This window comes from Drosophila gunungcola, unplaced genomic scaffold, assembly GCF_025200985.1.
Source record: "Drosophila gunungcola strain Sukarami unplaced genomic scaffold, Dgunungcola_SK_2 000066F, whole genome shotgun sequence".
Classification (NCBI taxonomy): domain Eukaryota; kingdom Metazoa; phylum Arthropoda; class Insecta; order Diptera; family Drosophilidae; genus Drosophila; species Drosophila gunungcola.
Window position 1 is genome coordinate 333,605 of NW_026453229.1, and position 13,705 is coordinate 347,309.

General features: G+C 40.3%; 1 protein-coding gene across 1 annotated transcript in view; it reads right to left on the reverse strand.

The window, feature by feature from the left end:
• Positions 1-13,705, reverse strand: part of LOC128264333 (uncharacterized) — a 56,983-nt gene that overhangs the window by 11,987 nt on the left and 31,291 nt on the right. The window lies entirely within an intron of this gene.

Below are 13,705 nucleotides of genomic sequence, written 5' to 3' on the forward strand. Positions count from 1 at the left end.
ATTCGAGGGGATCGACGGGATCCGGGGTTCGGTCACAAAGGTGTCAAAAAGTGCGAATTAAGTGCGAATAAACGTGCTGAGCGTGCAGCGGCAGAGACAGGCAGGACCACGCCCACCCTCCCCAGGACCCGCCCCCACCGCACAGCACCATACCACCTGTCTCGCATTGCGCAATTTTGCATCGAGTCACGAAAAATAAATGTAAATTTAATTTGCATACGTAGAGCGCTGGAAAATCGAAGCCGTGGGTGTGAGCCAATATTTATAATAAAATTATGTGAATAAAAATGCAAAAAGGGTAATGAGGAGGGGCTCTTATGATCCTATAATAATACTAACGAATTAAACACAAGAGGGAACCGTTGATTTTTTAAGTCTATTGCAATATTAATTATAAACATTTCTTGAAAATTAATCTAAAGAATTTCTTTATTAACACAAACTAATATGTTTAAGACTAGGCAAAACCTTTAATGAAAATGATTAAAAAACCAGCAACAAACTTGCACATACACGCTTGCTAGCATCCAATTCCATTTGGAATGTCCTTTGGCCATGCAAGGCTTCCTACGAGTTCAACACCACCCCCACCACCACCTCTCAAGGCAAACTTATGCAGAACAAGAACAAATTACCAGCAACAACAAAGGCAGAGAGGTAGAAACAAAAAAGCCAAAGAAAAAGAAATGAAAAACGTCAAGTACGCGACATGGAAACTAAAACAAAGCCAGAGCCACAACATAAACAAAAAAAAATCGGAAAACAGAAAAGAAATGTAGGTATAAATAACGACGAGAGAGAGAAAATTAAAATAAAATATAAAGAAAAACAAGAAAACAATCAAAATTCATTTTTAATTTTTATGCCATAAAAATGCAAACGAAGACGAGGTCCGAAGCAGGTGGAGTTGGAGGTGGATGGTGAAATGGTGAAATGGTCACCAAAAGCCCGGCACGAAACTGAATTTCAGGACCAACCAACCGACCGACCGACCGTCCGACCGACCAGGTGGATGATGATATGATGATGGAAGGGGCAGCATGGAAACATGTTGCGCAACAAGGCAAAAAACCCTGTAACGGTTGGGACATGTTTTATGCCATTTATATTGTTTTTCCTGTTTATATAAATATATATTTTTTCTCTGACAAAAACTTTTTTAAGGGGGAGGGCAGCAAACCCAGAAAGGAGCCTTCAAGTGGCCGGCCAACAATTAAATTCCCATTGCGAGTAATTGCGGGCTCCCTCTCGAATGTACTTAAACAGCCATAAATACTAATCAAAATCAAATGCACACACTGATTGCGATTGGGGAGTGGGGTTTCGGGGAAAAGGACATTGGACATTGGGACATTGGGACATTGAAGAGGCATCCAGGGCGACACTTGGTCCTGTCATTAACAGCTATCGAAACCAGAGTCCTGCACACTCCAAAAACCCAGCTGAACAGGCGACAAATACTCAGTATTTGTACTTAAATCAAATACGAGTTTTACAAATTATTCTATTTAAGAGTGTAGAGTAAAGTTTAACATAAGAATATCAAAATAAATAGCAAAAACAAGGTAAAAATTAAGATGAAAATGTTATATCAACACTAATCAATATACAAAGTAAAGATATATTTTGTTTTTAGAATACTAAAATATTATTGTTTAATTATCCAGTGCAACTGACAAATTTAAACTACAAATTTAAAGGTTTAAAGTCATGTTAAATAATAAATTTTAAGTAAACTTAATTCAGTGAACTTAAATATTTTTCTTTTTCGATTATCCATTGCAAGTGCTATATTTTTTTGTCGCCTGGTTGTTTGGACACTACAGTTTTTGATGCCCATTCGGATTGGGAATCCGTTTAGAAGTGCCATCGAGTGCCCCATCACATTGTTGTTTCTTCGATTTGAGAACAAATGCTGCCACATGCAGCTCCAAGCTCCAGATCTTTGCCTCCTTCCGGTTTTTCTGAAACCCACCCCCCGCCCCCCAGAACAATTCACCCCCATTCCGGGGGCCACCGCCCCCCTGCAATCATCGACCCGCATTGCTTGTTTGATTTATGCGACTTGCCGTTGTTGTTCCTCCGCCAATTGTTGTTATAGTATTGTTCTTCCTACAGTTATTTGTTGTTGCCACGGTGTTTATCGTGGTGTGGCAACATATGGAGGCGGTAGCCAGCAGATGTACTACATGTAGTTATTGTTGCCGTTATTTGTTAATCTATTTGTAAGCATTTGATGGCCGACTTTCTTCTCCACATTCTCGGTGTATCCCCGAAAACAAAAGTGCTAAGTGAGATTTATCCCGAGCAATCACACCCTTCACACCCGTCAGCGACACACTGTGCGTTTTTATTTTGATTTGTTACTGGGCGGTACATGGTTTGTTTTATTTTATTTTTTTTTTTTTTTTGGTTTTTTGGTTTTTGTGAGAAGGGAATGGGTCGAAACTAAGCCAAATACCCGACTTCACCAACTGCCAATCCCGCGTCCCTTCTCCAGCAACGACAATGCCAACGATGTACGACACAGCAGCGGAATTTTTATTAAGTTGTTTTATGCCTTGTGTCGTTTTGTTGTCGCTCGCTCGTTCGCTGGTTCGTTCGCTTGCTGTTATTTCTTTCTGCTTAAACAATTACGACAAATTGCGCCTTTATGGACTGAGGAGCATCCACGAAGAGGATGGCGACACGCACACGTCATGTGCAAAGCCCACAGCGCTAATATCCGATCCGATCCGATCTGGAGGCACTCCAAAGTGAACTGCACTCCACTACACTCTACTCCACTCCATTCCACTCCATTCCATTCCATTCCACTCCAGTCCAGTCTACTCAACTTAACTGAACGCTGGGTGCAGTCGTTAAAGTCCACTTCAAATAGAGCTTAATTGCCTCACAATGCCAAATGCAGTTTGCAGTTGCAACTGCCATGAAGCGGCGTTAATTAGGTGAAAGCATCCGCCAAGCAGATCGGGTCACAGCGCTCCAAAAACAGAGGGGAGAACGATGACAAGCTGGGAAGAGATTATCCGCTAGGCGGAAATCGCGAAAGATACAAAAGAGCGGTAAGTGAACAGGATTGGATTTCCAATCGGGTTCGGATGAAGATGCCACAAGAGGTTCCTTTGCCATCAGGATCAAAATAAAACTAATGTTTGTTATATATATATATTAGGTATCTAGCTTTTCATCAGCTGCACATCTTTATCTATTATAAAAGAAAAGAGTTTGAAAAGCTTTTGGAGACTTAAGCTTCAAAATGCATACTTCCCATTGAACGCTGAGTCAGGATTTTGCACTGAATAATTTGTGCCTAAAACATAACACAACAATTTTTGTAAGTTTTATTTTTTGTTGGGCGGTTTTGTAATTTTTAACTTTTCTTACAGACATCCAATTTTGTAAAATTATATATTTTAAGGCTAATTGCTTAATTCTCATCAAATTTGCGTTTAAATCTTGGTTTGTTATTTTGTTTAGATTTTGTGCAATTTAGTGACCCCTTTTTAAATTCAAAAAATTGTTTTTGAAGGTAAATGAGCAAAGACATGCAGTTCTTAGTCCATAACTTTTTAACAAACAACCGAAATTGTGTTTATATTCCCAAAAAAAGGGCGTTTAAATATTGATTTTTCATTTGTAATTGTAATGATGTATCAACTCATTTCCGTATTTCCGAAAAATGACATTAAAGAAAAATGACCAAGTACTTGCAGTTTTAAGTTCATACTTTTCGAACAGACACCACATTTTTATATGTTTGGTCTACCTGTAAAAGCTTGTTATTTAAAAATTCAAAAAAGCATTTAATTCTTGGTTTGTATCAGTAGATGGTTAATTAGACTTCCTGTTAAGGACTGAAAATAAGTCTCGCCGAAAGCAATATCGGTAGTAAAAGCTCCCTGTCATATTCGACTCAACCTGATCTTTGGATCATCCGATCAAGGCTTTGGTTTTAAGAACCCCATCCGGCCCACACCTGCAGCCTTGTTCCATGGACCCCATCCACATCCCCATCCCCATCCCCATCCCCATCTCCATCCCCAATGCCAATGCCAATCCTGGTCCACATCCCCATCTGACAGTTTCAATTAGACTTTAACACTCAGCTCCGAACCAGGGGAGCTATGGCTATGGCTAATGGCTGTCCCAGGCCGAGATGCGATGCAACGCGATGCGATGGCTCTCTCGCTGCCTCAAGTCTCTCAAGTGGCTGGCAATTACGTTCAATTAACTTGGCCATGTTGGTAACGGATGCAGTTGCAGTTGGCCAAATGCGTGGCGGTTGTAATTAAACGATGGCTGTTGCCAGCGCACTGGCTCTTTGGCTCTTTGAGTCCACCGAGGAGGCTCTTTGAGCCCGTTCGTCTGAGTTAACTGCCGGCATGCCACCTAATCATAAATGATACCAAAAGGAAATGCTCCTCAAGGCAGCTCCTCGCGATCAGCACCTGCTGCTCCTCCGTCCACAGAGTCCAGCCACTAATTACACTGATTCTTAGACGATTGCAATGGGGCTGTGCATGTGGCTGGGCACTGAGCGGAAATAGGGTCTATAACCCTATACAAAAGAACTATATTCAAGATATTAACAATGTTGATGCGAGTTAATTTGCTTTGAAATTAAAGTTCCTGATTAAGATATAATTATTTGAATAATTAAGATAGCTAACTTTTTAGTACTATCGACTATGACCGAAATAAAATCGATATTGTCGATAAAATTGAAGCTAAAGTATTTAGATTGTTTATATTCAACACATTCATAATTTTAATGCAAGTTTCGTGAATAAGAAAGAAAAAATAGCTTAGTTATCATTGCTAATATCGATTTTATCGATAAAGTTGAAGTAAATGTTTGTAAGACTATCGATAATGTTACATTTTTTATGAAATCTGCTTGGATAAAATGATATTTCTTATTAATTTGTATGACATTTGCATGATTTTTGTATTTTTTTATTTTCTGTCTAGATGATTGTTTCACACTCTTTTGTCGCCCTGCATTTCTGCATCTGTGTCCGTGACAATTCACATGCCTCAGTTGCATTCAGAGCTGGTGAGCTGCAGAGCTGCAGAGCTCGACCAACGTCAACGTCAACTTAATTAATTGTGCGTCCGGCCGCACTCCCGTTGCCCCCGGTTGGCCCCCTTTTTGCCCCTTTGGCAGCTGCTTGCCATTCAAAGTTGGTGACCAACACAACTCGTTTCTCCTCGCAATCCAAGCCCGAGCCGCTCCAATCCGATCCGATACTTGGAGTCTGATTCCGATTCCGATCACTGCAATTTCTATTTGCGCGCAAATTGCTAATTTTGTGGAAAACACATTAATTAGCGCAAAATCAGCGAGCAAACTGCAGTCCAAGTTATTTGTTTTATTTGAAGTTTGCTCTCGACTGCAGTTTCAGTCTGAAGAATGCTAGTCTCGATCGTTGGCAGCTGCCTTAATGAAGATGTACAGACTGATGGGATGTTTTCAATTGGCGGGCAAACATAATTAAGATAATCATAGATTGTCTTAAGGAAAAATACAAAATTTTAAATAATCACAAGACCAAGTATATTTTCATATTAATATAATATCACTAGGTTATAGACACGAACAGCTCTTCATCATTTTTTTGTCTAATGGTGCAAATCTACTAACATTCATTTTAAACATTTTCGGATCAATACCCCACAAGTACTCAATATCGAACGACTTTTGATTCATTTTTTGCACTGCTCTTCCACAATGCTCATTAATTAATCAATGGAAAATGAAGCCAATCAATCGGACACTAAGAGCGATGGATATTTATTAAGCTCGCCGCTTTTGTTGTTGGTTAACTGTGTCAATTGTTGTTTGATCAACACTTGGACAAGTGCACGCCGGGGCGATGATAATAATTGATGATTTAATTTGCTTGTTTGAAGACGCAGATAAAGAGAACCCCACTTGACCACACGCACGGAAAATGTCGAGAGACAATGATAAGCAGAGGCCCACACAAATGCTGGCATTACAGCATTACAGTTAATTACATTTGCGAATCGAATCGAATCGAAAATTACAGACACATTAAATAACGGTTAACTGTTCGAGGAGCAGGAGCCATCGGCAGTGGCAGTGGCATTGGCGTCGTCGTCATCATCATCTCCATCTCCATCAGGCGAGCAAACATCTCCCAGCATTCTGCGATGTCATTAATAACAGAGCAACGTCCACTGACCACAATAATGCAGCCAGCGGGCCAGAGCGAGATGGCCAGGAGAAGACATATTTACATAAGCGATTTTCTGCAGTGCCGCGCCTCCTCGAAAAACACCACCCCACAACACCACCCAGCCACCCACCGAAGGTCGACTTTTGTATGCGCTACCCGCATAAGGTCTCAGCAGACTCATCCCACATCGTTAATGTCAGTGGCAAAGTGAAAAAAAAAATGATAAGAAACTAAGAAAATAAAAATTAAATACGAATCATGGCCAGTATATAACAGTTATTGAGTTGGTAATAGCCTAAAGCCCTGCCCAATATCAGCAGATGCACAACGAGAAAATTTGGAAATTTATTATATTTTTTTTAAGAATAATAATATTTAAATAAGTTTTTTTTTTTATTTAACAAAAAAATTGAAACAAAGTAGCCAATCATTACAATTTATTTTTTACTTTAAAATGAAATTAATTTATTATTTTCCCACAGTGTAGGATGCTGGTAGCTTTGCCTTAACCATCGCCATTGCCCTCCTCCCAAACCGCCTCCTTCCACATAGCTGAGCACAAACCGTTTTATCAGCACGTTTACACCGTATTTACTTCATTTTAATAAAATTTCATGTGATTTTAAACGTTGACGATGTCTGTCGATGTCTGCGAATGAAAAGCGCAGCATCCAGAAATTCCACGTGCGTGTGTGCATCATGTGTGTGTGTGTGTGTGTGTGTGTATGTGTGGGTTAAAAATGCACAATTGCTCATTCGAATGGAAATTATTTACACATTGGACACTGATTTACTTGATGGCAATGCAGAAACAACAACGCCGCCAATGTCAGCCACTTTTCTCTGTGTCTGAATGTGTGTGGGGCTGACCATAAGCGTCCTTGGAAAGGGAGTGGGAGTTCCACCAGTTCCAGTTTACACGCAGAAAAATAAATGGTCCTTGACAATATTGCCTCCTATGTATAATTATCTAATTTAAAATATTGTTATAGGTTTTTTTATCTATGAAGACATTAAAACTATTACATAATTTTTTCGATTTATCAATGATAAATTAAATATATAGGACCATCTATATATATAATAATATAATATAATATAAATTTAAATATTACATTTTAATGTATTTCGACAAGGAATATATGATTGTCTACTTCTTTAAATAATATACCATGAATAATATTCAAACATCTGTGAAAGCTCATTTAAATTTCTCTATATAAACCACAAAGTAAAACTTCAAACTTCAAATAAGTGTTCCTAAGCCATGCCAGCTTAGAGTCCCCCTTTAAAGTGTCCTTTCGACGCCCATGACTTGCATTCGCTTGATTGTATGCGAGAGCGGGTTTATGTCGGTTTATTAATATCCTTTCTGCTTGGTTATGTTTTATATGAAATTACTCAAGTGCAACCGACTGTGTTTACGCCGGGCTTTCTGTTATTGTATTTTTTTTTCAGCTCCTTCTCCTTTAAATTTCTTTTTTTTCTTTTTGGATTTTATTCAAATTTTGTGTGTGTGTGTTTTTCAACATTTTTCGTGCGCTCTTTTTCTGCTTGTGCTTTATTGTTGTTTTTAATTATCATATGCACACGAATTGACGCGGTGTGAGTGTGTGTGTGTGTGTTTTATGTGCCGCCATCGTTGTTGTTAATTTAATTTCGCAATTATTCGCAATGACGTTTAATCGAAATTTGAATATTATTTATTTGAGCATGAAAAATATGCCACCAGCAGCAGCAAAGCTCCGTTTACTTTGACCCTTAACCCCTTCTCTGCGGCATAAACATATTTTCGATCCGTCAAAACAAAACTCTCCGAATGACAGCGATCGGCAAATAAACATCTAAACAAAATTGTCGGACGCTGTCGTCTCTAATTGCTTTGAATACAAATTAAGTGCATAGATTGGCGATAATTAATGAATGAACAACAAACGCGAATTGCTAGCTATGCAGCTCTCAGATCGTTAGACAATCAGCAAAACGGCTGAAACGACAACAAAATGACAATTAATTGAATATGATTTTTGAAATTAACATTCAAATATCACGACATGTTAGGGCAAACGATCGGACATGGCTGACTCACCGTTGGCGCTACAGTCAAGAATAACATCAGGAACAACGATCAGAGATGTTTATTGTTCAAAGTTCACAGCAACCAACTAGTCATCAAAGTTCTATACGCTACTCTACCCCCATAATCATCATCATCATTATAATCTGCAGCCAACATCGACGGTTATCACAAAGGCAGCTCTCATAACATTTAGCTGCCTGTCGGCATTCATTTGGCGATTCAATAGCACAGCCACAAAAGCCAAACGAAATATATAAATAATTGGCAATAAAAATACAATTTGCACGATCATATAAGATTTTGTCATGTAATTGGCTAACTAACTAACCGAACGAACGAATGAATGAATGAATGCCATACGGTTCGTTCGTGAGGTGGAGTGACGGAGGATTAGAAAAAGCCGAAAATAAAAACACCCTGTCGGAGATTGGGGTTGTAAATATCGAAGTATTCAAGAAGTGATTTAACAAATCTGATAGATTTTTAACTAAGCTTAGCCTTAGAATAGAAAAAATGGAAAGCTGTCGTTAAATATTTAGAGAAAATCACAATATGTTATGCCTAAAACATTTTATTGTCGCTTAAAAGTTCCCAAATATTTAAGATCTCTGGGAAAAAATTCAGAGATTATTTTGTTGGGTGGATATTTCAAAAATTTTTTGTTTTAGGCATTTAGGCAACTATAATTCACGAAAAAGTAATGTAAATGCCTATATTTTGACATTGAAATATTATGAAAGGGTATTTGAAAGCCTCAATGTTGCAGCAACATGTTGCTTATGATTTTAATTAGTTGCTGTTGTTGCTATTCCCGTTTCTTTCCGTTAATTAAATTGGATTTTCGCTGCCGCCAGCTTCCGCTAGTCTCTCTCGCTCTGTTGCCTCCGCCATCTATTGACTTGCCTCTCTTTCTGTGGCATCCATCTTCGCGCTTAATTTGCTGCCTTTATGCTTTTGTTCTGATCTGTGCGAGCAGCGTTCGCTTAATTGGCTGCCAATTTATTTTATTTGCGCAAAATTGCAGTCGAACCGCGCAAGAGGCACACAAAAAACCAAAAAAAAATCAAAAAAAAAAAAAAAACAAAACAAAAAATGCCAATAGCGAGTAGCAACATGTTGCGCTCCCACACGCAGTCAGCGGCAAATGTTGCTGCACCGTGAGAAAATGTGACAAAAAAAAAAGAATATTCGAAGCGAGATTATGTCAAACATCTAGTTAACAAAGATTTTTGATGGGCAAAGTGCAGGTCTTAGTTATCTCTTCTTCAACAAGCAGGATCACAAAAATCTCCCATTAATGTAGATTATATTGACTAATTACTGTTACACATCCACAATGGAATTATTTCTGAACGCAGCTCATTGATTATTATCCAACTGACATCAACACTAACTACACAACACTTTTTAAAAATTGTAATATATATAAAGCATTTAGAGGTTAAACTCGTGTAAATTAGCTTTTAGTACCTCAAGTAATGATCGTACAAGTGCTGATCTGATTCGTATCCTAATTGTTTCCAGTGCACCCGGTGACTGCTCTGCCGCAGCGCTGCCAATTAATACGCCGTTCTAATTTTTATGACATTATTAAGGAGGCATCGCATCGCATCGCTTGGCATCGCGCAGAGTGGCCATGATATGTCCGACTGCAACTGCGACTGCGACGGAGGCTGAAGCTGAAACTGAAGCTGAAGCTGAGACTCCAACTGCGACATCTTCGTTGCCTTATATGTGCAGTTTATGGAACTTAATTGTTGCAAGCGGCGGCCGCGTGCAACGGCACTCAGCAGATCAGCAGCTCAGCAGCTCAGCGTGTTGCTAGGCGAGGGCCGCCACAGAAGTTCAAGGCCTGCCCCGCCAGCAACTGACAACCGGCAACATGTTGCTCCCATTTATGTGTGAAGTGGATACCCCCAGCTTTCGTCTTCGTCTTCGCCTTGGACTTCCATCACCATGTTCATCTCCATCTCCATCTACTTCATCTGCGATCTCCGGCAGATGCCTGCCCCTCATCCGCGCCCATCTGCAGTCTGCATTCCTTGGCAGCTTCATTAACAATGTTTGTTGTTGCTGCTGCCGTGCGGTGCTACTGTTTGCCCTTTTTGCCACATGTCTTTTGTTGTGTTTTTGCTACTGTACCACACAGTAGCTGGAGTTGGAGCTACAGCTCTGCACCACCAACCATCACATCAAGCAACCAGCAACCACCAACCAACCACCAACCAACCAACCAACCAAGCAATGAACCAACGAACCACTGGAGGCTCGACTAAAGGGGACTTTCAATTTTTTCCTTCACTTCTCTGCTGCTTGGCCGGCCACTTGTTGCTGCTGTTTTTACTAATAATTGGCTTCAATGAGTTCCATAATTGTTTTGCTTTTGGACTTTTAATGATGTCGTCGTCGTCTCCATCTCCGTCGCTGTTTGCTGCCGCTTCTCTGCTGTAAATGTGCCTTAGTTTGTGTCTGTGTCTGTGCCTGTTCCTCCTGCCGATGCTGGTAGTCATCATCATTTTTGCGCGTCCACGGGGCAACGTGGGCTGTGCTGGATTCGCTTTGAGTATCTGCTGCAGATCTTCAGCCTAATAGTTGCTAATGAGAAGTTGAAGGGCCAGCATGATCCATACTCTATGGATAAAATGGAATCAGGTCAGGGGATTGATTGAATACCCTACCTTTTGATTGGTTTTGAACTCTAATTGATTTCCCTTTTGGCTTGCAGCGATCTTTTTATACCCTGCTGAACGGTGTAGTGCTCTACACTCACTCTTCTTTTAGGTAGTCTAATAACTCTTAAAATTTCCCGGCTTTCTTCTTGATTCCCTCTTTTTTGGAAATTTTTTCCTTTTTTTTTTCATTTTGAAGTTTATTTATTTATTTATTCTTTTTGGTAGTAAAACTGTCCTCCAAGATCCCTTAAATTTTAACTATTTATAGCTTTAATTCCTTGCGATTTGCAAAATAAAATAGAGGCTCCCTTTGTGGGACGTTCTAAGAACAATTCGATTCCCTTTATTTATAGGGTTTTCTAATCATTATTTCATTCTCATTTTGGTAGGTTTTTGTACACTCATAGACACTAGCCTCTTACCAAATCATCTGCTGTTGCTTTTTGCTACCAACAATCGCCGATGGCAACATGTTGCTGCTGTTGCTGTTGCTGCTGTTGCTGCTGCTCTTCATGTTGCTGTTGCTGTTATTATTTTGTACAAGCAATTAAATGCCTGCTGCTTGCCCCATCCCCCTGCCCTCTTCTGTTCGCATCGCCTGCCGCGTTTTGTGGCGTGTTAATTAACTCAATTACGATTGCTCGTCGACGTTCGGCGGAGGCAGGCGAAAGGCGGAGCACTGGAGAGCTGGCTGCACTTTTTGATAATTATAATATTTATAGCATTCGCGGCCGCAGCGAGAAACAACTCCTTGCGAGCCGAGGAAGTTTCCTTGGCCATTCCGGAGCGGGCCTGGAAAAACTCTAATTAAAGCGGCAGCGGCAGCGGCGGCGGCGGCGGCAAACTACAACAAGTGTGGCCATTTAATTTTATGACATTATCATGTGCAGTTATGTACGCCAGAGTCGTGTATGTATGTAATATATAATCGCGTTGCGTGCTTCGTTTGTGCTGCTTCTGTTTTTCAGTAAAAAAAAAAAAAGAAAAAAAAAGGGAAAAAGGGAAAAGGGTTGTGCCTTCTGTAATTGCAGTTGGCATCATGGCGGGGCAGGTTGCAACCCTCGGGGATCACTGACTCGGGAGCTAAGCTCGCCGTTGAATTTATGACAGCGCAAAAAAGGGGGTATGTGAGTGAGTATGGGAAACCACCTCTGCTCCAGGGGTTGAGAACTGATTTACCGATTTAATTACAAAAGTTCGCTTTGTTAGCGTCACACACATGGCCAGAAATTAACAAATATAATTTGTCAGCATTGAAATCTCTTTAGCCAGCCGAACCGAAATCCAGCCCCAACTCCGCGAAGCTCTCTAATGTCATTCACAATACGTTCCGACTCATCAACGTCAAGCACAAAGTAGCAGCAACAGCAGCAGCAACAGCAGCAGCAGCAGCAGCAACATAAATGCTGCCCCACTGCCTCCTCGCAAACCGAATCCGCAACTGAAACTCAAACTCAAACGCAAACTTCTTGCCCCTTCCTGTCTGAAGCGACGCTTTAAGTTGTCATGTTTTGGACAGTTTGTTTGCTAAATTGTTTTGTAACATGATTTAGACATCCTCATCCACAACCACATTCACATTCACATTCACATCCTCATCCTGTCCTGCCTCTACTCGCATTTACCATTCAACATGCAATGCCACATGTTGAACCATTTGTGAGTGAAATGTAAAAGTCATTTGTTAGCAGTGGGATTCGCATAGTTTGCATAGTGGGAGGGACTATTACTCTAATTTAATACTTTCACTCGCAATGACATACTGTCACATTTAATTTGTTATTTACTCACTGGGATTTTAATATAGGTTTGAGTTATTTGAGCTATACTGAAGTGTTATTAAATTAGATTTAAATAAATAATTGTTGATTTTAAATTTAGTACTTTTAAAGAGATCTTGATTTTTAGATTTTTATTTAAAAGTTTGAATTGTTAGTTATTATTATGTTATTGTGACTGGGATTTGAACATGGGTTTGAGTAATTTGAGTTTTGCTGATGTGTTATTCAATGAAATATGAATAAACAACTGTTTATTTTCAAGGTAATACTTTTACGGAGATCTTACTTTTAAGATTTTCAAAGTTTAATTGGTAATATACATTCCGGATAACTCTCTTGAGTGATATGTTATTATGGCTCTTTTTAATGAGACTGTCATTACTGCGTATAGTTTTCCGGCCAGTTATCCCATTTCTTCAGGTGGTTACCGTTGCGACCAATCGCAGTGGCGCACTAAACACCGCCGCTTCGGAGAAGCATGAGATTTGCAGCTCCATTTGCATAGCCACTTTATTGTGGGTCAGCCAGCAGAGGACGAGACTTCGAGGTGGTTCCCCCAGTCAATCTCTCTCAACTCGGGTAATCCAATTCGCTGAACTGTTTCCCTCGCAAAGTCATTTCCTCCACAAATTCGCAGCGACTTCCGCTGACGACAGCGGCAGAAGTAGCGGCGATTGCTAATTTGCAATGCAGCCGCTGCCACGCCCTCTGCCTTGCCCCACCCCCTCCGCCCCTTCTGGTCGCTCCCACTGTTTTTCTTTTCGTTTGTTTTGGCTTTCCCATTTTCCGTCGTCGTCGTCGCGTCGTCGTCTGCTTGACATTTTCGTTTGTTGCACTGCCAAATGCGAAAAAGTGGCAATTAATTTTGTCAGTGTTGCATTTAATGGGCCTGCCCTTCCCGGGAGGAGGGGCCGTGGCCGGGGGGGGGAGAGCGGATCGGTGTTTCGGTCAATACATTTAATTAAT